This window comes from Bos grunniens, chromosome 17, assembly GCF_055505025.1.
Source record: "Bos grunniens cultivar Pamir isolate PY7600 chromosome 17, Bosgru_T2T1.0, whole genome shotgun sequence".
NCBI classification, from domain to species: Eukaryota; Metazoa; Chordata; class Mammalia; order Artiodactyla; family Bovidae; genus Bos; species Bos grunniens.
This window is the reverse complement of record NC_141181.1, coordinates 21,965,661-21,988,502: the sequence shown is the minus strand read 5'-3', so window position 1 is coordinate 21,988,502 and position 22,842 is coordinate 21,965,661. Positions and strand designations below refer to the sequence as shown.

The window sequence follows — 22,842 nt, the reverse complement described above, 5'->3', positions numbered from 1 at the left end:
ATCTCATCCTCTGTCGTCCCCTTCTCCTCCTGCCCCCAATCCCTCCCAGCATCAGAGTTTTTTCCAATGAGTCAACTCTTTGCATGAGGTGGCCAAAGTGTTGGAGTTTCAGCTTTAGCATCAGTCCTTTCAATCTATATTCATTACTTTACTCAAAATATGTTTTTCCTAATACAAAGACATTCTTATTATTTTTCTACCTTTGTTACTTATACTACATTCTCTTGCCTCTCATTATGCTTTCCCTCTTATTTTTTATAATATTTTCTTTCATGATTTTTCTAAACTATTAGCTGTTCTATGAATCTTTCCCCAGTTATCCTATGCGACATATGTCCCTGCTCCCTTGCCAGAGTACCACCTCATTCTGTAGTTCATAGTTTCTAATGAGTGATCTAATTTAGCATATTCTCCAGTCGTTGAGATGTTAGTCTCTTCTCCTGCAGAAGAATGTGACTTCTAGAGAGCAAGAAATGCATAGTTTTCATTTAATATCATACTTTCCTAAAATATAACTGGTATAGTGCTCAGCACCATTTATTAGCCAATAATTAATTGATAATTGTTGGTTAATTATGTAGTGAAATTATATAAATATTTATTTCATGAAAAAAATCTGTGCCTGTATACATCATTCAGTTTCACTGTAAAAATCAAAGTCAGTTCAGCAAAAAAGAAATCTAATTTGGAAGAGTGTACTTATAAGATTCATACCATGTTCTAAATCATTACATGTTTATTATTTTCAATCGCTTATTTAGAGACATCCATGGAACCATCATTTGTGAATAGGAAAAAAGTCATGATTACTGTCACTAGATATTTCCATTCTTTTAGCTCACTGAACTTTGTATATTAGAACTAAAATTTAAATATCAAATGCTCTAGAGACCAGTAGAAAGTTACAACAAAGCATTAAATAATCTAAAGAAATTCAGTTTCTTTCAAACAGTGAGTCATTATTTTTTGAATTGATTTAAGAAATTGCATTTAAGACACTTTGATATGCACTTGAATACTAAGTCAGAAATTTTCTACCAAATTTTGTTATAATTTTATAAAACCCTTTTGTATATAAGTACTTGCGTATTTATTTTCTTTTTATCTTTTAATAAAGTTTTTAAAATTTAGTACAGTTTTAGACTTCAGATGGTTTTGGAAAGAGTTTCCATATGTCCCAAACCCATTTTCCCTTATTTTAACCTCCTCACATAGTATAAGTGAGAAAGAAATGGCAGCCAGCCCACTCCAGTATTCTTGCCTGGAAAATTTCAGGGAGGGGGAGCTTGGTGGCTGTAGTCCATGGGGTCAAAAAGACGTAGACATTACTGAAGTGACTTAGCAGGCACATAGTATTAACTTTTTACCCCCAGATAACATTTATTATACCACAAAACTAGATCCTAAGTATCTGTGAAAGGAAATGTTTGAGATCTTTAAGCTATGAATTTGTCTTTATATGAATACAGTACTTGTGCAAACATATACAAAATTGAGACCAGCGGCTGATTAATATGAGACTTAAAGTTCATTTAATCATAGACTTAAATATATTTAGGAGAAGGCAATGGCACCCCACTCCAGTACTCTTGCCTGGAAAATCCCGTGGATGGAGGAGCCTGGTAGGCTGCAGTCCATGGAGTCGCTAGGAGTTGGACACGACTGAGGGACTTCACTTTCACTTTTCACTTTCATGCATTGGAGAAGGAAATGGCAACCCACTCCAGTGTTCTTGCCTGGAGAATCCCAGGGACATGGGAGCCTGGTGGGCTGCCGTCTCTGGGGTCGCACAGAGCTGGACATAACTGAAGTGACTTAGCAGCAGTAGCAGCAAAAACATTTATCAAAAATATCAACCATGTAGGCTTTAACATTTTTTCCAAGATTTAATTTGTTGTCTTCACTTTTCACTTTCATGCGTTGGAGAAGGAAATGGCAACCCACTCCAGTGTTCTTGCTTGGAGAATCCCAGGGATGGGGGAGCCTGGTGAGCTGCCATCTATGGGGTCGCACAGAGTCGGACACGACTGAAGTGACTTAGCAGCAGCAGCAGCAGCAGCAGCAGCAGTTTTATATTTTATGAAGTTAAATTGTAATTGCATTGTGTCTATGTGTGCTCCGTCACCTCAGTCGAGTCCAACTCTTTGCGACCCTATGGACTGTAGCTCACCAGGCTCCTCTGTCCATGGGATTCTTCAGGCAAGAATACTGAAATGGGTTGCCATTCCCTTCTCTAGATGATCTTCCCGGTCCAGGGATCAAACCAGGGTCTCCTGCACTGCAGGTAGGTTCTTCACCACTGAGCCATCAAGGAAGCCGTAATTGCATTGTAGTCATCTCAGAAGTGGAAATTTGCACACTGGTGTGTGTGTGTGTGTGTGTGTGTGTGTGTGCGTGTGTGTGTGTTGGGGGAGGGAGGTGAACTGTGGAGGAAGGGTAAAGGAGGCAATATTGCTGGTTTGAAAGATGGAAGAGAAGTCACGAACCAAGGAATGCAGTAGAACTCTAGAGGCTAGAACATGCCGAGAAACAAATTCTCCCAAAAAGAAACATGATCCTTACATAAAGAAATACACTCCTGACAACACTTTAATTTTAGCTCAGTGAGATACAAATCAGCCTTCTGACCTGAAAACAATAAGATAATAAGTTTGTGTCATTTTAAGCTTCTAAATTTGTAGTAACTTGTTGCAGCAGCATTAGAAAACTAATGTACTATCTCATGTAACAGATCATCTAAAATTGATGTGGGAAAGAGTGAAATAAAGTTCAGGAAAAATCCTACTGGATTGCTGTGGTCAGCTTGACTTGCCGTTGGAGTGCTGTTGGGATCCATTTCATGGATTTGTGAGAAAATAACCTGCCCATCCCAGGATAACTCACTCACTGTCCCATCCATATTATGCTTGAATGCTTTTCACTTGCTTAGTCACTGAGTTTCTTAGGTATGCAGCATTGCTCTCACATCTTTTATCTCCTGAGTTTTCTTTTTTTTTAATTAATTTATTTATTTTAGTTGGAGACTACAATATTGTAGTGGTTTTTGCCATACATTGATATGAATCAGCCATGGGTTTATATCTGTTCCCCATCCTGAAAGCCCCCTCCCACCTCCCTCTCCATCCCATCCCTCTGGGTCATCCCAGTGCACCAGCCCTGAGCACCTTGTCTCATGCATTGAACCTGGACTGGTGATCTGTTTCATATATGATAATATACATGTTTCAGTGCTATTTTCTCAGATCATCCCACCCTCGCCCTCTCCCACAGAGTCCAAAAGACTGTTCTATACATCTGTGTCTCTTTTGCTGTCTCGCATATAGGGTTATCGTTTCCATCTTTCTAAATTCCATATATATGTGTTAGTATACTGTAAGAGTTTTCATCATTGTTTTAGGAAACCTTGAACCTGATGAGTGGTAACTGTAGGCCACCTCTTAATCACATAGCACACAGATAATCAGTAGGAACAGTTCCTATATTCTTGCTTATGAGAGAATGTGGAACTCACAGAAACTTGATAGCTTGATCAAAAATTGTTTGACCTCCTATTTGACCATTGTGTATCCTCCACATATCCTGCAGTGCCAGTCCTGCAGGATGACCCATTTGGATTATGGATAAAATTTTTATCTATTGTTGAGAAGTCAAATATTGGAATATACCAGTTAGGAATTATTTGAGTTACAAATTGGCAGAGCACTTATCATTGTAGTTAGTACATGCATTTAATTGTTTTACATAATTAGAGATCAGAGGTAGAAAATCTTAATACTTGGCACAATGCCACAGTGATGCTAAAAACCTAATTTTCTTAATTTCACTCACCTGTTTATATTGCCTTTATCTTTTGGGTTTTCCATCTCAAGAAAAAGCAACATATTTTCAGAAAATAATAAGGAAGAATAGGTGAAAAGACTTGGAAATAGAATATTTTTATGTATCTGGCTCTGTTACCAGGAAACTGAATATACCTCAGAAACCACTTAATTTCCATAAAACTTCCTCCTGGGGACTCGCTAACAATAACTGAGCTACATAACCACTTTGTCAGAAAAATGAATGAATATTTTAAATTTTTGAGAAAGAGCTAAAGTTTTTGCCTTTATAGTGGTTAATTTTATAGTGAATATAAAGAATAAAAAAATGAAGAATTTTGAATGATTAACTCTCATCAGTAAATTATTTAAAAGGTACAAATATAATATTTTAAAGCATGTGATATATGGAGCAGGTAAACCATATACTCCATAAGGAAAAGTCCCCAAATAAGATCAGGAGAAAGAAATTAAATGTTTCTATTTTTAGGAGACCATAAAAAGCTAAGACCCAATCATTATTCATACATTTTTACATATTCAAAACACTGTCATTATTATTTTGTGATGAATAGACTAAACAGTTATACCATCAAGGACACATAGACAATGCCTTTTCTCCAAATTAGCTTTTATCAAGTTGACTATAGCTCCAAGACATACATTAGTTTAGAAGGAGATGATTTATATAGATTCCAATAATAGTCTGGCTGTCCTGGATACCAATCAATAGAGAATTTTTCTTACATTATTCACTTGACTTTGTCATTTATGTTGACAGACAGACAAAGATCATTGTACAAGTTTATAAAGAGATAGTTTTGGTATGTTAAAATAATGCTTTTGAAAAGAACTTTTGACTTGAGTAAAGTATATTTTAATGACCTGATAGAACCAACTAACAATGTTTTAAATAACAGCAAGACATCTCTCGCCTTTACTCCTTATTTAAATATTCTTCTTCAAAGAAACTTTATTCTTTGCCACTTTGAAATGCTACCTACTGAATTCAATTGAGTGCAGATTTCTTCTAGATTTTAGTAGTAATGGTAATGAAAAGATGCACTGTATATTTAACATCAAAACAATAAGATTATGCTTTAAATTAGTTCAGGATATTTTAAAGTGAAGTGAGTAGTACAGTGGGGGATAAAGAAAGGGACAAATTGAATAGATTGGGAAATTAAACTCCTAGTTACTAAAATAGATCATGTTTTCTTGTACTCCTATGTTCAAACTCTTAACAAATAATGTTTATTGAAACAAATCTCTTAAAAGAGATTTTTGGTTCCTGTTGATTTCTTGAAATACATTCTTAATATAAAAATTAAATATTAGAAATCAATATAAGCTTATTCTGTATGGAGGTAAAATAAGAAAGGGTGTGAAGAAGAATATATATATATGTACATTATAATATATAGTGATTTGTTACTGCCATTATATTATATAAAATAAATTGTTTTAGTATTTTTCATCTGAGATCCAAAATATTGCTGGCTCCTTTATATAACTTTAGGTTTACTTATGAAAAAAAATCTCTAAAATAATGGCTATTTCAAAGATACTATTTGTATGGAATATTGGAAAATTATTTCATAAAGTAACTTCCATAGTACAAGTTAGAAAAAAAATTATATACATCCTAGGTGTCACCATAAAATCATGCCTTAAGCTAAAAATAGCTACAAAAAGATAGTATAAGGAGATTTTCAACTCCAGATGAACAAGTGACTGAGCACTGTTACTATAGATTTGACTTCATCCCATTGCTGTTAAAAAATCTTAAAATAATTTGACAGCACAATTTGTATCTCAGGAAGGGAAATGGGTATGATTTCATTTTGCTGCTACAAAAGAATACACAGAAACATTGAGAAATCTCTATCTCTCACCCATTTTTATTATAAAGTGCTTCTTATTTTCAAATATTGAAGGAATCCAGAAGTAGATAAAGAGGAAAGGAATGCTTACTTCTAAATCCCACCACTCAAGGGTATCTTATATTTCAAAATGCCTCAAGATTATTATCTGTACTTTCTCTCTCCCTTCCCCTTTCACACATAACCAATGTTTTCATGGTTTCATGAATTGCTTATAAATATTTTTGATGCATCTCCAGAAACTTGCTTGTTTCTGAAGTTGATGGCACTGATATATCCCATTTTAAAACATGGAATATGAGATATCCATTCACTAATCTAAAATATATTCTTGGCAAAACTATTTAACTTCCTAGTGTATTCACTTCCCACTTTCCCACTGCCCAAGTGACTGTTATACACCTCTGTCTTCAACACTCCAACACAACCTTGAACTCTGCTTACTCTTACCTGATGCTTTTGTCTCATAATTAACTGAGACTATGTAAGCAAACATTTAATAACCATCTATCTTTCCACCAAACCTGCCTGCAATGCAGAAGACCCAGGTTCAATCCCTGGGTTGGGAAGATCCCCTGGAGAAGGGAATGGCAACCCACTCCAGTATACTTGCCAGGAGAATCCCGTGGACAGAAGAGCCTGGCAGACTACAGTCCTTGGGGTCACAAAGAATCGGACACGACTGAGAGACTAACACTTTCACTTTTTTCCCACCACCAAATCTGTCAACAAACCATCATCCATATGTGGCGGCCAACTGTGTATGGGAAGTCTTTGTACTTTCTTCTTAATGTATTTTCCTGTGTATGAACCTAAAACTGCTCCTAGTGTTCCCACAAAAAGTGTGTATAAAGATAATATTTTGGAATGGGGAGGGAGGAGGGAGGAGGGTTCAGGATGGGGGACACACGTATACCTGTGGCGGATTCATTTTGATATTTGGCAAAACTAATACAATTATGTAAAGTTTAAAAAATAAAAAAATAAAAAAATATAAAAAAATAAGATAATATTTTGGCTAAATATTAAGTGACTATGGTTTTTTCATCTTTTCTCCCCTGTTTTTTATACTTTTAAGAACTCATCAATAACATTTGCAGTCTCTGTAATCTTAGAGAAGAGGCATGTAGAATGTGTGTGCTGAGAATTTTATAAATACAAAGGCAAACCTCACCTTCTGTTTCACCTTGGCCACTAGACACAACCAATAAGATGCTCTCAAGATAACATTTACTCAATAATATGAACTTTTGCATTCATTCTCTTTTAGCAGTATTCTCATTATATTTCTTTATCAGGCCTATCTTTCCCAAATTCCTAAGATGCTCATATTAATCCAAATCTTATTGAAGCTACCACTTTTTAATTTCACCCCACACCATGTTCTGAATATCATCTTGCCTCTACACTGTATATAATTTCCTTTCCTATAAATCCTTCAAATGAAGGTGCATATAATGAAGAGCTGGCTTAAAACTAAATATTTAAAGAACTAAAATCATGGCATCTGGCCCATTATTTCATGGCAAATAGAGGGGAAAGGTGGAAGTGGTAACAGATTTCCTCTTAGGTTCTAAAATCACTGTTGAAGCCATGAAATCAGAAGATATTTGCTTCTTGGCAGGAAAGCTATGACAAACCTAGACAGTGTGTTGAAAAGCAGAACTATTACTCTGCCAACAAAGATCTATATAGTCAAGCTATGTTCCTCCCAGTGGTCATGTACAGTTGCAAGAACTGGACCATAAAGAAGATGGAGCACTGAAGAATTGATGCCTTCGAGCTGTGATGCTGGAGAAGACTCCTGAGAGTCCCTTGGACAGCAAGGAGATCAAACTAGTCAATCTTAAGGGAAATCAGCCCTGAATACTCATTGGAAGGACTGCTGCTGAAGCTGAAACTCCAGTATTTTGGTCATCTGACACGAACAGCTGACTCATTGGAAAAGTCCCTGATGCTGATCTGGGAAAGACTGAGGGCAGAAGGAGAAGAGGACGTCAGAGGATGAGATGGCTGGACAGCATCACCAATGCAATGACCATGAACTTGGGCAAACTTTGGGAGATGGTGAGGGACAGAGAGGCCTGGCGTGCTGCAGTCCATGGGTTGCAAAGAGTCAGACACGACTGGATGACTGAAAAACAATAACAATGAAGAGCATGTAAGCAAGCCCTCACACCTGTGTCTACATGTCTGTTTCCATTCCCTTTTTCTGGGGATATAAACTCCAGCCTCCAAGGTTTGAAAACTGAAAACCAGGACCAATACCAGGGAGAAGGAGACTGCCTCCTATTCCAAGCTCTGCAACTTTATAAACTAATCAGATGTTGCCATTTCGAGCTCAGTTTTCCTCATCCACAAAATAGAAATGAAATTATTGTCTTAAAAAAAGCAGGGGACTCTTAAAAAGTGAATGAGTCTTTCATTAATCAGATTGAAACAAGAGCTGATTGTCAGGGAGGGAATGAGAACTCCAATGCTGTAGTATTTCCTGCAGTGGATTCGAATGAACCACATATTGAAAGGGAAGCACTGACTTCTACAGAAGCTCTAGAACCTGAATGGCATGAAAGTAATATTTAAGGACTGTGTATATCTGACTAATCTAAGAACTCAAATAGATAATTACATGCTCAGGTTAGCAAATTATCTCATACAGCATGCTTTGAGAACAGGAGGGCTTATATGGAAGGTATGTTTGTTTCCAACAACTACAGAGCAGACTGTGTTGAAAATCAGACACAAAATGTCAAGAGAGTGGCAGAGTTGCAAATTAAACTGGATTTTCCAAGAGTTGGACACTTAGAATGAGAGATTATCTGAGTGTTGAAATATAAATACTAATATCAATATTTAAATTTGTAGATTAACACTAGATAAAAGTACAGTTGGGTAGGGACCTATTTGTAATATTATGGCATTTGATTATGATGACCAATGGAGAAAGGCTAACTTTTACTGAGAAACTGATGTGCCAAAATTGTTTCAGTCTTTATGCGATAGCAGCATGGTAATACCTATTTCATGTGGAAACTTGAAGAGCTATTAAATTCTTTACCCAAACCAAAAATTTAGAAATCTTGGAGCCAAAATTTCAACCTAGGTACATTGGCTCCACTTCACCATATAAGAAAAAAAAAATGCTTTGTGTAATGTAAATGGGTTTGGCCTTTGCCTTAAGAATTGTTGAAGCTGTCAAATATTTTATGAGCTTTGATTTAGGAGTTTGGAATTTATTTTAGTGTTCATAGAGAGGATATTGTCCTGCTTTAGAATATTTACATGAATCTTCATGTGAAGATGGAGAGAAATTGATATATTGCAGAAAGCCTTATGAGGTGGAAATTACAAGTCTTGGAGACTGATTAGATGTGGTGTGAAATGTAATCAGGTATAATATTCATAGTATTCAAGGAATAAATATGACATAAGTAACAGATTGAATGTCAAATCAATAAGAATAGATAGGAGCAACTTTACAATACTACTGGCCCTGGCTCATTACCAGCTGGCTCATTATCATTATGAATACGTGGGAGAGGCTGAAAATGTGTAGTCCATTTTTTTTTTTTTTTTTTGACTTAAGTGAATTGGTAGATAGTAATGCTGATCTTTCTGACTGGGACATACTTTTGTACTGAAAGATAACGTGCTTATTCCCTTCACAAAACAATTTTGTATTAGCTTTTTATAGATGTATTGTGAAGATTAAAATAAAACATTTTTGTTGTCAGTTGCCTCAAAATCGAAAAAAAAATGCATCAGAAATATTATTTAATTAGATATGACTTTGTGAAGGAACTATATATTTAAAATACTAATGGTTATTACAATTTTAGAGGTATTGACAGTCAATATTAAGTTAGTTTCAGATATACAACATAATGATCATATATTTGTATATATCAAAAAATAATCAGAATAAGTCTAGTTGACATCCATCACCATACCTAACTACAGAATTTTTTTGTGGTAAGAACTTTTAAGATTTACTCCCTAGGCAACTTTCAAATATGTAATACAGTATTAACTATAGTGGCCATGCTGTGCATTACATCCCCACGACTTATTTATACTAACTGAAAGTTTGTGCCTTGACTACCTTCACCCATTTTGCCTACCATTTAACCCCCACCCCCTCTATCAGCTATCAGTCTGTTACCTGTGTCTATGAGCTTGTGTGTAGTTTTTTGGTTTGGGCGGGTGTTTCTTTGTTTTAGTTTTATTTTTAGATTTAACATTAACTGAAATCAATCATATGGTATTTGTCTATCTGATTTATTTCACTTAGCATACTACCCTCAAAGTCCTCTCATGTTATCACAAATGACAAGATTTCATTCTATTTTTATGCTGAATATTATTCTTGAAGTGTTCTAAAATACTTGCACCACAGCATAGACACATAATGACACCTTTGTTCCAAACATATTTCTCTTAATATTGATATACATGAAATTAGATGTAACTTCAATACCCAGATTTTGTAGGATATTTTAACAGCTTATGGTAAACTAACGTAATGGTATATACAGACACTTACTGGTGGAATTATAAACTGTATGCATCCACAACAAAAAAAGGTACACATTTATTTTGTAGATTTTAATGGGTATGTTAGTTATATTACAGGTGGTCTTGCTCTAATCACCTTTCCTCAGTAAATGACCCAAGGTAGCTTTTGACAGAAGGCCATGGAAGGGTAATAAAAGTAGAAGGAAAATTGATATTGGTACAACTTTCCAAGTCTTTGTTAGGATAACAAGTTGATACAACTTATTTCAATGTAATTTAGATGTCAATAAAAATTTAAATGTTCATACACATATACTCATATATGTTCAAGTGAACACATCAACAGATGCTCATATTTTGATTTTTAATAGTACAATATGCGTGTATGCGTGCTAAGTAGCTTCAGTCATGTCCGACTCTTTGTGACCCTTTGTACCGTAGCTCGCCAGGCTCCTCTATCCATGGGATTATCTAGGCGAGAATACTGGAGTGGATTGACTCCATTTCCAGTGACCCACTTCCAGTGGGTTCCCCTTCCAGGAAAAGTACCATATATAACATTAAAATCAACTTATGTATATGCAGGCAGACAACAGAAAGTATATTTTGTATACCCTGTGCCAATACACAGTTAAATCCAAAGCAGATTTTGAAATGAACAAGTTGAATTTAATTGCTGACCCTCAGACACAATGCATTGTTAAGTGACAAAAGTGATTTCTTAGCTTTATATAGTATGAATGATACCTTTGGAAAATCCTCATTTGGTAAAATGAATTCTATTCTTAGGACTCCAAAGCTTCTCTGTGTTCTCTATGCTCTGATGCCTTCCAGCCATATTAACAAAAATTAGCATAAATATAGCCCTTGTGCCTTAGATTCCCCTGATAAAAGAACCTCTGATTAATTTTAGATTGGGGCATGGGTGCCTGGCAATATAGATCATCCTTAATTTGATTTAAGTCTCTGCTCGATTCACAGGAGTGTAAAATAAACCCATGAACTTATTTGTTTACACTGGAAAATGCATTCATAATCACTTATAAGGAAATACTTATAAGGCAATTAAGAAAGAACTCTAATTACAGGAAAACAGCATCATTAAACGTTATACCTATTGTGGAATAATGTGATAATCTTTTAAATAGTCAGATATGTGGAAAATATTAGAGTAGGAAGGAGAGGAGGGGGAATGAATGGAGAAAGGAGATAAGGAGTGGAGTTTTATTTTGCAAAGTATTCAACATATGATTCTTTATACTTTTACTAATCTATGCCCCACACACATTCTTAAATTTGTCATAAAGGGAGTAACTGAATGGCTCTACTTTTCTCTGTATATGCTCTGAAGTTTCTGTTTCGTGACTTTGCTCCTGCTCTACCCTCCACCTAAATGTCCTTTCTCAAATCTGTGTATGTCTAAATCTTACTTGATGTTAAAGAGCAGTGACCACCCTCTTCACAAAGCCTTTCTTGGTTAATCACCATGCCAGCCAAACCCTCAGTGAAATAAATCTAAATATACACAACCGTATTTTATCTGGAACTTTTAACAACATGTAATCTTTCCTAGAAGTGCTGGTATAAATGTCAGTATTTTGGTTTTCTAGTTCGCCTCTAAATAATATTCCTCATTTTTCACCATGGAGATATTGATGTTCTTTTTTTGTGTTGTGCTTTTTGCTTTTTTTTTTTTTTTTTTTTGAAAAAACAAACCTTGGTTTATTCTGAAGTATGCTTGCCTTTTTGGAGTTTTAATGAATCATCTGCAATTTTGTTTTCCTCTGAAGTTTTTACAAAGCTATAACCAAGTTTGAAAGTGAAAGTGAAGTTGGTCAGTTGTGTCCGACTCTTTGTGACCCCATGGACTGTAGCCTATCAGGCTCCTCCATCCATGGAATTTTCCAGGCAAGAGTACTAGAGTGGGTTGCCATTTCCTTCTTCAGGGGATCTTCCCGACCCAGGGATCAAACCTGGGTCTCCTGCATTACAGGCAGATGCTTTACCATCTGAGCCACCAGGGAAGCCCATAACTTTGTTGCTTATTGAAACAAGGACATATAGATTATTAATAGTACTATCATATACATATTGATTAAAACAAATCCTATTTTGTCATCAGTACTGCTTAAAATATGTTTCCACACAATATCATAACTTGATTTCATTTATTATTTAAGTATCAATCTGTGCAAGCTGCTCACTGAATCTGTTTTAAGAAATCCTAAAGGCTTACTGCTACTGCTAAGTCACTTCAGTCGTGCCCGACTCTGTGCGACCCCATAGACGGCAGCCCATCAGGCTCCCCGGTCCCTGGGATTCTCCAGGCAAGAACACTGGAGTGGGTTGCCATTTCCTTATCCAATGCATGAAAGTGAAAAGTGAAAATGAATTTGCTCAGTCATGTCCGACCCTCAGCGACCCCATGGACTGCAGCCTTCCAGGCTCCTCTGTCCATGGGATTTTCCAGGCAAGAGTACTGGAGTGGGGTGCCATTGCCTTCTCCCCTAAAGGCTTAAAGTAGGCACAAATCAAAGTTACTCTGTACATCATTACAGGAAATGGGTTCTAAAGCTGCTCTTGGATATTAAAGAATTTGGCCTAATAAATATTTTATATAATACTGGTATATTGTATTATAAAACAGTATCATAAATATAGTATCAGTTCAGTTCAGTCGCTCAGTTGTGTCTGACTCTTAATGTATATATTAATGAAAAATATATTGATATATTAATGTGTATATGATTACTTAGAAAATAATAAGCTGGGGTTAGTAATAATCTCATTTCATGTAAAGCTGACCCTTGAACAATGTGGGGGCTGGTTAATCCACATATAACTTAAATTGGCCCTCAATATGCCCAGTTCCTCTACATCTGTGGATTCAACCAACCATGGACTCTGTAGTTCCGTAGCATTCACTGTTGAAAAATACTTACTGTAAGGAGCTGTAAGTAGAACACTTGGACAAGTCTACCTGATGCAGTGAAGTTTTCACAATATTAAGGCTTTCGCCTGTTTATTCCACCAGATAGTAATATGCCCAGGCTTTGAATTTAAATATTCATAAATGTATTATAGATTGTATTTGGTATTGATAGAGAAGATTTGCTCTTTTTTAAATCCTGAATTACTTTATTATAAAAACAGCAAAAAATAGTTTTAGATTGTTATACATATAAACACTTAGATCAAGGCCAAACAGTATGATCATTTCAATAAAGAATGATATGTGGAGTCGGAAAAAAAAGATACAAATGAACTTGTTTACAAACAGAAACAGACTAACAAACATAAAGAATGAATTTATGGTTATGGGTGGGAAGAGTTGTGGGGGGATAGATTGAGAATTTGGGGTTACATACACACTGCTATAGTTAAAATAGATAACCAACAAGGACCTACTTTTATAACACAAAGAACTCTGCTCATATTCTCAAATGCCTAAAAGAGAAAATTTTTTGCAAAAGGATATAAGTATATATATAACTGAATCACTCTGCTCACACCTGAAACTAACACAGCATTGTTAATCAGTTATATTTCAATATACAAAAAAAAAATATTGACTACAAAAAGAAAGAAATGTTGCTACATTCTCTGTGCATGGAGAATTGGCCACTGTAGATTGCACAGTTTTGCATGCATGATAAAGTGAAGGGCACCAATCCCACAGACAAAAAGAAGCAGTTCCTGCTTGGTAATGATGGAGCAGCTGCTGTGGAAGACCAATTGTTGCTAGTTGTTTCAGCTTTTCCAACTTGAATAGACTAGGAAAGAGAGAGAGAGCAAGAGAGAAAAAGATGAATTACTTGTAATAAATTTTAAGCCCCAAATATATTTCCTAACAGGAATGGGGGGTGGAGCATGGGGAGATAAAGAAAACACAGACATTATGTAGAAACAGATGAATATTTACTAGCAGAGGGGAATATGTGTGTTTGTGTATTCTTTACCAGAGGTGTGAAACTCAACTCAAAAAAGAAATTTAACTCAAAAATCACGTCTCCTTTTCATCATAGCACAAAGAGCAGAGGAGGGAAAGATAGCTCCTGCAAAGAAAATGAAGTGCTATTACTACCAGCTGTCTTGGATGGTTTGCCCAGGTTTTGAGTGATTAAAAGAAAAGTTACAAACCACAACACTTCACCTGCTTATTCATATTGATCTTTGATGTTAGAACACAGTACTTGTTTTGGCATGGATGAATATATGAGTTTATCTCATTAAGACCATCAGGGAAGTTAAGCTACTAAAGATGTTATTTTGATTTTAATTACATGATTTTTTTTTTAAATAAGGCATGCAAAATATATTGATAAATATATTTAAGTTATAATAAAAATTTCTTTACAGAAACCACTCCTGAACATCTGTAATTGCAATATGGATTGTTGTTTACTTGTAAAGTCGTGTCTGACTTTGTGACTCCACAGGGTACAGCATGCCAGGCTTCCCTATCCATCACTATCTCCCAGAGTTTGCCCAAACTCATGTACATTAAGTCAGTGATGCCGTCCAACTCTCTCATCCTCTTGCTGCATTCTCTTTCTGCTCTCAGTCTTTCCCAGCATCAAGACCTTGGCCAGTGAGTTGGCTCTTCGCATCAGGTGGCCAAAATGTTGGAGCTTCAGCATCAGTCCTTCCAGTGAATATTCAGGGTTGATTTCCTTTAGGGTTGACTGATTTGATCTCCCTGCAGTCTAAGGGACTCGAGTCTCCTCCAGCACCACAGTTCGAAAGCAACAATTCTTTGGAGCTCAGCCTTCTTTATGGTCTAACTCTAACATCCATCCATACATGACTACTGGAAAAACCATAGCTTTGACTATATGGACCTTTGTTGGCAAAGTGATGTCTCTGGTTTTTAATACACTAAGTTTTTCATAGCTTTTCTTCCAAGGAGCAAGCATTTTTAAATTTCATGGCTGTAGTCACTGTCTGCAGTGATTTTGGAGCCCAAGAAAGTAAAATCTTTTACTGTTTCCACTTTTTCCTCAGTCTATTTGCCATGAAGTGATGGGCCCAGATGCTATGATCTTAGTTTTTTTTAATGTTAAGTTTTAAGTCAACATTTTCACTCTACTTTTTCACCCTCATCAAGAGGCTCTTTAGTTCCTCTTCACTTTCTGCAGTTTGAGTGGTAACATCTGTGTATCTGAGGTTGTTGATATTTCTCCTGGTAGTATGGAAACAAAAAGATAAAAATATTGGTCTACGTATTCATTAAGATAACCTACCAAGATATAACTAGATGGGACATTTTGTTAATCACTGCAACTCTGTGGCTAGATATATATAATATCAATTTAAGTAAGATTATTTTGAGTGTTTTTATGAACTTTTGATTCCTTTAACACTATTATGGATAAAGTGTTTGTTCATGTGCTACTCTAATAGGTCCCTTTATTAGTTGAACACATCTAGGAAACTAAAAACACTAATCAAGACTGGTATGTTTCTCCTTAGCAAATATTAACTGAATTATTAAAACTGTACATTATCAGCAAATTTCAACTATCAAAGTCCAACATTTATAAGAAAAAAATGCATATATTTCTCTTCAATTTTGAGGTATTTCCTGTATTTTTTTCCACAATGACTAAAATTTTTCTAAATGGTCCATTGTATTCCAGGCTTCTAGACTTCAAATTGCGTTTGTTCTAAAGGGAAACGCTGCACTTCTGTGTAGCATCAAAGTTAATTTTGTCAGTGTGTTAGACTAGTTCAAGAGGGAAGGAGTAGCTATTAAGTTAGTTTTAAAAACGTCCCTCTGTGGGAGAGGGAGAGGGTGGGATGACTTGGGAGAATGGCATTGAAACATGTATAATATCATATATGAAACGAGTCGCCAGTCCAGGTTCGATGCACGATACTGGATGCTTGGGGCTGGTGCACTGGGACGACCCAGAGGGATGGTATGGGGAGGGAGGAGGGAGGAGGGTTCAGGATGTGGAACACATGTATACCTGTGGCAGATTCATTTTTATAGATGGAAAAACCAATACAATATTGTAAAGTTGAAAAATTAAATTAAATTTAAAAAAAAAAGAAAGGGAAAAACAAATATCAGTTAATATCTCTTATATGTGGAATCTAGAGAAATGGTACTGCTGTGTGCTGTGCTTAGTCATTCACTCATGTCCAACTCTGTAATCCCATGGACTGTAGCCCACCAGGCTCCTCTGTCCATGGGGATTCTCCAGGCAGGGATACTGGAGTGGGTTGCCATGCCCTCCTCCAGGGCATCTTACCAACCCAGGGATTGAACCCAGGTCTTTCACATTGCAGGCGGATTCTTTACTGTCTGAGCCACCAGTACAGATGAACTTATCTGCAAAGCAGAAATAGAGACATGGATGTAGAGAACAAACTTATGGATACCAAAGGGGGAAAGTGGAGTGGGATGAACTAGGAAATGGGGATTGACATACACACACTGCTGCTGCTGCTGCTGCTAACTCGCTTGAGTTGTGTCCGACTCTGTGAGACCCCATAGACGGCAGCCCACCAGGCTCCCCCATCCCTGGGATTCTCCAGGCAAGAACACTGCAGTGGGTTGCCATTTCCTTCTCTAATCCATGAAAGTGAAAAGTGAAAGTGAAGTCACTCAGTCGTGTCCAACTCCTAGCGACCCCATGGTCTGCAGCCCACCAGGCTCCTCCATCCATGGGATCTTCCAGGCAAGAGTACTGGAGTGGGGTGCCATTGCCTTCTCCAATACACACACTACTATGTATAAACAAGATAACTAATGAGAACCTACTGTATAACACAGGGAACTCTACTCAATACTTTGTAATGACCTGTATAACAAAGAATCTAAATAAGAGTGGATATTTGTACATGAATAACTGATTCACTTTGCTTCACAGGAGAAACTAACACAACATTGTAAAGAAAGTATACGCCAATAAAATTTATTTTTTTAATATATCAAGGGACAGGAGGGGCCCCGGGAGTTGGATCTGGGGAGTGGGTACATGCGGGTTTGCTTTTCTGTTCATGCTACTTTGTATGTTTTTTTAGTTTTGTACAATAAAAAGTTAAAAATAAAGTTGCAATAAACATCAATCAATCAATAAATAAATACATCAATTCAAAGGGTTTTCTCTGAATTTTGTCAATCTCACCCAAAAGTTAATACACATTAAAAAGCAAGAGATAATCTTGAAATCTATTTTATTCATCTACTTCACGCAATCAATTAGATCTTGTAGATTATATGTCAGACATACCAAATACTTTGGCATTGCTTTTTCTGCTACTGTAGGTCTTATGAAAGCTTACATTAGCTTTCTAATATGTGTTTCTCCTTTTACCTGTTTGCCAAGAATATCAGCCTTATAAAAATAAAAACTATTCTAGGGAGTATTTTCCCACAAGTTTGAACTTACCTATTTCTTTCTAATTTGGTAGAAAATCCTGTAAAACATTTATGTATTCAATGTCTTATTGGTTGTTTCCATTTTTTTAAGTTTATTAGATGAAGTTCACATGGCATAAAATTAACAAGTGGCATTAATACATTCACATTGTTGGACAGCCACCAACTCTATATAGATCAAAGCTGTTTCAGGCACTGCAAAGTAAAATTTCTTACCTATGCAAAAGTTTCTCTCTATTTTTCCTTCCCCCTAACACAAGTAACTGTCTCTATGGATTTAATCTATTCAGTGTACTTCATATAAATGGAATCATAGAATGTAGGACTAGAAAAGGTCAGTTTTCATTCCAATCCCAAAGAAAGGCAATGCCAAAGAATGCTCAAACTACTGCACAATTGCACTCATCTCACATGCTACTAAAGTAATGCTCAAAATTCTCCAAGCCAGGCTTCAGCAATATGTGAACCATGAACTTCCTGATGTTCAAGCTGGTTTTAGAAAAGGCAGAGGAACCAGAGATCAAATTGCCAACATCCACTGGATCATGGAAAAAGCAAGAGAGTTCCAGAAAAACATCTATTTGTGCTTTATTGACTATGCCAAAGCCTTTGACTGTGTGGATCACAAGAAACTGTGGAAAATTCTGAAAGAGATGGGAATACCAGACCACCTGACCTGCCTCTTGAGAAATCTGTATGCAGGTCAGGAAGCAACAGTTAGAACTGGACGTGGAACATTTTCCAAATAGGAAAAGGAGTACGTCAAGGCTGTATATTGTCATCCTGTTTATTTAACTTATATGCAGAGTACATCATGAGAAACGCTGGACTGGAAGAAACACAAGCTGGAATAAAGATTGCCGGGAGAAATATTAATAACCTCAGATATGCAGATGACACCACCCTTATGGCAGAAAGTGAAGAGGAACTTAAAAGCCTCTTGATGAAAGTGAAAGTGGAGAGTGAAAAAGTTGGCTTAAAGCTCAACATTCAGAAAACGAAGATCATGGCATCCGGTCCCATCACTTCATGGGAAATAGATGGGGAAACAGTGGAAACAGTGTCAGACTTTATTTTTCTGGGCTCCAAAATCACTGCAGATGGTGACTGCAGCCATGAAATTAATAGACGCTTACTCCTTGGAAGGAAAGTTATGACCAACCTAGATAGCATATTCAAAAGCAGAGACATTACTTTGCCAACAAAGGTCCGTCTAGTCAAGGCTATGGTTTTTCCTGTGGTCATGTATGGATGTGAGAGTTGGACTGTGAAGAAGGCTTAGTGCCGAAGAATTGATGCTTTTGAACTGTGGTGTTGGAAAAGACTCTTGAGAGTCCCTTGGACTGCACAGAGATCCAACCAGTCCATTCTAAAGGAGATCAGCCCTGGGATTTCTTTGGAAGGAATGATGCTAAAGCTGAAACTCCAGTACTTTGGCCACCTCATGTGAAGAGTTGACTCATTGGGAAAGACTCTGATGCTGGGAGGTATTGGGGGCAGGAGGAGAAGGGGACGACAGAGGATGAGATGGCTGGATGGCATCACTGACTCAATGGACGTGAGTTTGAGTGAACTCCGGGAGTTGGTGATGGATAGGGAGGCCTGGCATGCTGCGATTCATGGGGTCACAAAGAGTCAGACATGACTGAGCAACTAATCTGATCTGATCTGATGACCTCTTGTGTCTGATTTATTTCACTTGGCATAATATTTGGAGGTTTATGCATGTGGTAGCATGTATCATACCATTTCTGCACTTAGTATGGCTGAATGTTCTATTGAATGTATATATCACAGTTTGTTTATCCATTCATCCACTGATGCACATTTGGGCACTTTCCATGTCTTAGATATTATGAATAATTCTGGCATAATGAATTTGTATGTACATATATTTACTTGACTGCATATTTTCAATTATTTTTCATATACTCCTTTGCCTCTAATAATACAATTTAATTAGAGTATTATTTGTATAATATCGATATAATGGTTCTTAAAGATTTTCTTGATGTAAAATTTCCACCATTTTTTATACTAATTTTCTTCTTTTTTGGTCATGCTGTGTTGCATGCAAAACTTCTCCAATCAGGGATTGAACCTATGCCCCCTGCATTGGAAGCATGGAGACCACCAGACCATGATGGAAGTCCAGTCTTAATCATTTTTAAGTGTGCAGTTCAGTAGTGTTAATTATATTCACATTGTTGTTAGAAAAAATCCCTAGAAATTTTTCATCTTAAAAATACAAAAAACTATGTATATTATGTGATTACTCTCTTTTCCTCTTTCCTGACAGTTCCTGGTAACCATAATTCTATTTTCTGTTTATATGAACTTGGCTACTTTAGATACCTTATCAAAGTAGAATATAGTACTTTTATGACTGGCTTATTTCAGTTATCATACTGTCTTGAGGCTTATCCAAGTTGTAGCATATGAACAAGAATGTTATTCCACTGCTTGTATATACCACATTTTAGTCATTCTTCCATCAATGGACATTTTGATTCCATCTCTTAGCTATTGTGAATAGTGCTGCTCTGAACATGAATGTACAAATATGTCTCCCAAACTCTGCTTTCAAATCTTTTTTAAAATTTTATTGCAGTGTATTTGCTTTACAGTGTTGTGTTAGTTTCAGGTGTACAGCAAGGTGATCCAGTTATAAATATATTCATTCTTTTTAAGATTCTTTTCCTATACAGGCTATTATAGAATATTGTGTAGAGTTCCCTGTGCTATACAGTACTATTTTACATATAGTAGTATGTGTATTTTTAGTATATGTGCTGCCGAAGCGAGCACTATGACACACAAATTTGTGACGCGTTCCATATTTTTTGCTGCTGCTGCTGCTGCTAAGTCACTTCAGTCATGTCCGACTCTGTGCAACCCCATAGACAGCAGCCCACCAGGCTTCCCTGTCCCTGGGATTCTCCAAGCAATAACACTGGAGTGGGTTGCCATTTCCTTCTCCAATGCATGATAGTGAAAAGTGAAAGTGAAGTCGCTCAGTCGTGTCTGACTCTTATCGACCCCATGGACTGCAGCCTACCAGGCTCCTCCGTCCATGTGATTTTCCAGGCAAGAGTACTGGAGTGGGGTGCCATTGCCTTCTCCATCCATATTTTTAGGGAGAAGGAAATGGCAACCCACTACAGTATTCTTGCCTAGAGAATCCTGTGGACAGAGGAGCTTGGTGGGCTGCTGTCCATGGGGCCGCACAGAGTCGGACACAACTGAAGTGACTTAGCATGCATGCATGCATTGGAGAAGGAAATGGCAACCCACTCCAGTATTCTTGCCAGGAGAATCCCAGGGATGGAGGAACCTGGTAGGCTGCCGTCCATGGGGTCGCACAGAGTCAGACACGACTGAAGCGACTTAGCGGCAGTAGCAGCAGCAGTGTGTGTATGTTGGGGGTTTCCAAGGTGGCACTAGTGGTAAAGAACCTGATTGTCAATGCAGGAGTTGTAAGAGATGCAGGTTCAATCTCTGGGTTGGGAAGATCCCCTGGAGTAGGGCATGGTAACTCACTCCACTATTCTTGCCTGGAGAATCCCATGGACAGAGGAGCCTGGAGGGCTACAGTCCATAGAGTCACAAGGAGTTGAACATGACCGAGGTGACATAGTGTGCATGCAGGCAGTGTGTGTATGTTCATCTCAACCTCCTAAATTATCCCCTCACTGTTTCCCATTTAGTAACCATAAGCTTGCTTTCTGAGTCTGTTTCTGTTTTGGAAATGTTTGTTTATATCATTTTTAAAAAATTAGATTCCATATATGAGTAATATCATATTTGTTTTTCTGTGGTTTATTTCACTTAGTAACTGTAAAATAATCTCTACGTCCATCCATGTTGCTGCAAATGCTAATATTTCGTTCTTTTTATAGGTGAGTAATATTCCATTGTGTATGTGCACCACATCCTTATCCATTACTCTGTCAATGAATGTGTAGGTTGCTTTCATGTCTTGGCTATTGAAAAAAGTGCTGAAATGAAATGAACATTTGCTGGATAATATGGTAATACTATTTTTAGGTTTTTGAGAGAGCTCTGTTATTTTTCATAGTGGTTACATAATTTGACATTATTACCAAAGATGCATAAGGGTTCCAATTTCTCCATATCCTGACCAACACTTATTTTTTTTTTTTAGTAGTCATCCTAATGGGTATCAGGTAATATCTCTTTGTGGTTTGAATATGCATTTTTCAGATAATAAGTGATGTTGGGCATCTTTCCATATGCTTCACTGGCAATTTGTATATCTTTAGAGGAATATCCAAGTCTTTTGCTCATTTTTAGATAGGTCTATTTAATTTCCTGCTGGGTTTCAAGAGTTCTTTATGGATTCTAGATATTAGTCCTTTACCAGATATACTTTGCAGATATTTTCTCACATTCTCTAAGTAGCCATTCAATCTGATTGTGTCATTTGAACAAGTTTTTTAAGTTTGATATAGTTGCATCATCTATATCTGCTTTCGTTGCATGTGCTTTTGGGGTCGGATATATCCAAGAAATCATTGCCAAAACCATGGTTATGAAATTTCCCTCAATATCCTTCTAGGAATTTCATAGTTTTAGGTCATGCATTTATGTCTTTATATCAAGTTCAGTTTTGGATATAGTGTACTATAAGAGTCTAACTTCATTTTTTGTATGTGAATATCCAGTTTTCCCAGCACCATTTGTTGAAGAAACTGTGCTTTCCGCATTAGATGGTGTTGGCATCCTTATTGAATATCATTTGCCAATATACACAAAACTGTGTTTCTGGACTCAATTTCATTGCACTGTTTTAATGATCTGTCTTCATGGCAACACCAAATTGTTTTGATTTCTGTAGCTTTGTAATGTTTTTAAATCATGAAGTGAGTCCTCCCAATTTGTTCTTTTACAGTTTTTTAACTGTAAAAGGTCTTTCAAAGTTCCACATAAATTCTGAGATGAATTTTTCTATTGTGAAAAATGATAGTGGAGTTTTGATTGGGATTCTGTTAAATCAGTAGGTTGTTTTGGATAGCACAGGTATCTTAATGTTAAATCTTTAACTGTACACTGGATATCTTCCATTTACTTGTACTTTCTTAAATTTCTTTCAGCAGTGATTTACAGTTTTCAGTGTACAAGTCTTTCACTTTCTTGGTTACATTTATAATTTTATAAATGGAATTGTTTTTAGTTTCCTTTTTTGGATTGTGAATTGTTATTTTATAAATACCTC

General features: G+C 36.6%; 1 non-coding gene across 1 annotated transcript; it reads right to left on the bottom strand.

Annotated features, from left to right (window-relative positions):
- Positions 1–12,168: 12,168 nt before the first annotated feature.
- TRNAY-GUA (transfer RNA tyrosine (anticodon GUA)) lies at positions 12,169–12,240 on the bottom strand. The gene has a single exon. It is a non-coding gene; the product is annotated as a tRNA-Tyr (tRNA).
- Between the last annotated feature and the right edge of the window lie 10,602 nt (positions 12,241–22,842).